This window comes from Odontomachus brunneus, unplaced genomic scaffold (genome assembly GCF_010583005.1).
Source record: "Odontomachus brunneus isolate Ranch 3 - 2012 unplaced genomic scaffold, Obru_v1 Obru_scaffold_070, whole genome shotgun sequence".
NCBI classification, from domain to species: Eukaryota; Metazoa; Arthropoda; class Insecta; order Hymenoptera; family Formicidae; genus Odontomachus; species Odontomachus brunneus.
This window is the reverse complement of record NW_022639520.1, coordinates 440,588-443,841: the sequence shown is the minus strand read 5'-3', so window position 1 is coordinate 443,841 and position 3,254 is coordinate 440,588.

Here is a 3,254-nt window from a genome sequence, read left to right as displayed (position 1 = left end):
TAGACGAGTTTGGATTCTTCGCTGGTTTCGCTGATCACAGCGTCCGTGATCAAACGTTTCGCTTTGTTGTACGGGACGATTCCATCTTTCCAATGCAGACCATGATGATTAACCGTCAACCATGTGGCTTTCGATTTGTCAGCTCTTGTGAGAAGATGCCACGGCATAGGACTCGCAAAGACATAATGGGAGAGAACAGTTCCATTTCCAAGTATTGCTATCTCTTTTACGTGAAATCTCATTCCAACCGTAAATCCTTGCAGGTCCACAATTGTAGGCACGTTCATTTTTATGTGATTTTGCGCACAATGTTGGTCAGGGGACTGTACTCCACAATGCGATCGTGTAGAATGAGGCAGTAAGCTGTGGTATCCAACGATATATTCTCCTTGCAGTCGAATTCAATTCTCACATCGACAGTGGCGCTCTTGATGGATTCGTTTTGTCGCGAACAATCAATGACCACACACGGACAATGAGTAAGAAATTGTATGGGATCGAACAACACATTGCCGTTGTCACATCCGTAATATGATTTGCGGAAACGTGCATACATATCGTACAGAACGGCGTATCTCTGTTTATCGAAATCCATATTCATATCGTCGTACGGATAAAATTCCGAGTTGAGATAGAGTTTCACGTTAGTCAGCTTACAGTGGTCGAATATGGCAACATTGCCAGTGAGAGAATTCTTTCGACCAGTCTGCAGAGCAAAGATGACGTAACGCGGCTTCTCCAGCTAAGTCGCCGTCTTGACAGCCCACGAATGCTTGGTCGTGCTCTGTAGGAGTGGAAATTACCGACCGCTTTCCAGAGTTTGCAGCATAAACAGCCTGTTTACATCTTTCAGCATAACGTGAGGCATTCGCCATTGTATTTTGTACAAATCAATCTTTGGGTCAGAGTTTGCATGTCCCACCACGCAATTGTAGTCGTTGCGTGAACGTATCAAGATCAATTCGTGACGAGCGTTGATTACGATCCGTTTGTAGTCCTCGCAAAAGCCTAGCAATGTATTGAGCGGGACACAATAATTAAAGTATTCCGCAAACATGTTTCTCGAGAGATCCCAACCAGCGTTCTTCAACAATAAATTTTTGTCACGAGTCAGCGATACATAGTTTTTGAGCGTGCTCGTTACTCCAACGTTTCTGCAGCGGTCAACCTCCACACCATTGAGTTTGTACCGGATTTCATCGAACAGAAAGGCCGTACAATTATTTGCACAATTATTTAATCAACATCTCAACTGCACGGTTATCGCCTTCTATCCTCGTTTGCACAAACTTGCCCTCGATGTAGAGAAAACTCTCACATGGCAACGTGTACAAATCCTGCTGTTGTATCGGTATTCGTATCTCGTCACTGTGTCCAAAAGATGTATTGGCGTATGGATTGTACGTGTGAGTCTCGATCTTGACGATGCGATCGTCAAAGATCGGCTCACCGCCAATGTTCAAAATGTCGACCATCTTCACGTATTTTTTCGCACGATGAATCCCAAAGATCTTAAAAATGCAATGTTGGCTGCGCTAAGTTTCTTATTTTTCTTGTTTATAATCGTCCTCTTGGTGGGAAAAATGTCGCTCACGTATTTAGTCTGACTGGCTTCGTTCAATACGAGCATCTCAGGTGTCCTATTGCCGCCGCCGCTGCACGTGCAACCTGAAGATTATCTCTTCTCCGCGGAAATCAAGCAATCGACCGTCTTGATCCACAACACGTATCGTCAAATCCGATACGCTCCGTGCAAAGATCGGAAGATAAATGATCTGTGCTGGCGTTTCCGATATTTTATATCCTGGTGGTACATTAAGCGAAAACTCGTGTATGGTGTGCACACATTTGTCGTTGCTGTACGCACCGGTGGTCACATTACATTCTATGCGAATAATATTCACATCCGTAATGTTGATTGTCACGTTCGATTCGTGCCATTGTCGCGGCTGTAGAATGCGATCTGAAGAAAATCCCAGTAGCGATGCAATGGTATTTGGTTTGTTAAAGTTGATCCGGTGAACACACTTGATCTCACACTTCATTGTATTCTCATTGGCGCGAATAACTATGAGATCATCATCATCATTATTAGTGATCGGTTTGATGGTTTCCAACATTGCACGTTTCAGGTACCGGTATATGGCATACAATTCGTACGATCCCTCAGGGATTATAATTTCCTTGTCGTCCTCATCAAAGTAAAATTTATTATTCGACGCATTTACATTCGGTATCGTGTTATAGGTTTCAAAGATTGTCAAACCGAGTTCGTAATCGCCATCGCTCAGATCTATGGCTGGAAAGTAGCTTTCCGCGCGAGTGCTGCTCTTGCTGGTGAGTGTAAATGTCGGCGACATCTTCGTCAGAGACCAAAACGATTACTGGACACTGATCGCAGAACGTTGGGCCTTAAATCGGCTGTTAACTGTCTGCAGGAAACGTAGACACAGTTGTCCGCAAATGCTCTGATCGTAACGTTGATAGGACATACGATTGTACTCAATCGTATTATTATCGAGATATCGCACCAATTCGCTGGGTGATCGAAGGTTACCAAAACTATCGAAATATATCACGCGATCGCCTCTTTTCGCGTACCCAATAAGTACCGGGCCTCTCGACGTCATCCACATTTACGATTCCGCTTTTGTTTACGCGCGGCGATGTAGGCAGTACGTCGCGCATGAAAACGCCCCTGAAGAACGGAATACGCATACGTTTCGCCAATTGTTCCAATTGTACATTGGTGATGACGCCCGTAGGCATTTTTAATATTTTTTCGACGTTTTTTTTTTCTCTCATGACACCTTTTCCTTGTTTGTATGGTGCGAGATAAATTCTACGACCTTCCATGCTGCGATTATGACGTTGCATCTCCTGCAGCTGACGCTGCGCAGCCTTGGTATCGTTTACAGCCTTTGCGATCCCCGCCGCTCCACCAACTAGCGATCCAAGCGCTCCCAGCAGCGGGAGAATAGGTAGAATTCCACCTCGTTTTGCTATTGGAAGTATTCAATTTCGTAATATTTCCTTCTTCGACGCGCTTCGCTTCTTTTTCATGCCCATTCCGATTTTTGTCTTAGCCTTCACAGTTGCCCAAACAGCTGTAGCGGCAGCTCTCTCACCGAGAGTGGAATCTCTCGCGACTATACGTTCTCGCACCTTGTCAGCGAGTACGTTATCTGCCACGTGACGTTCGACGAGACCGTTGCTTCGAGAATACGCGATATCGTGCTCGCGACACGCCGCAT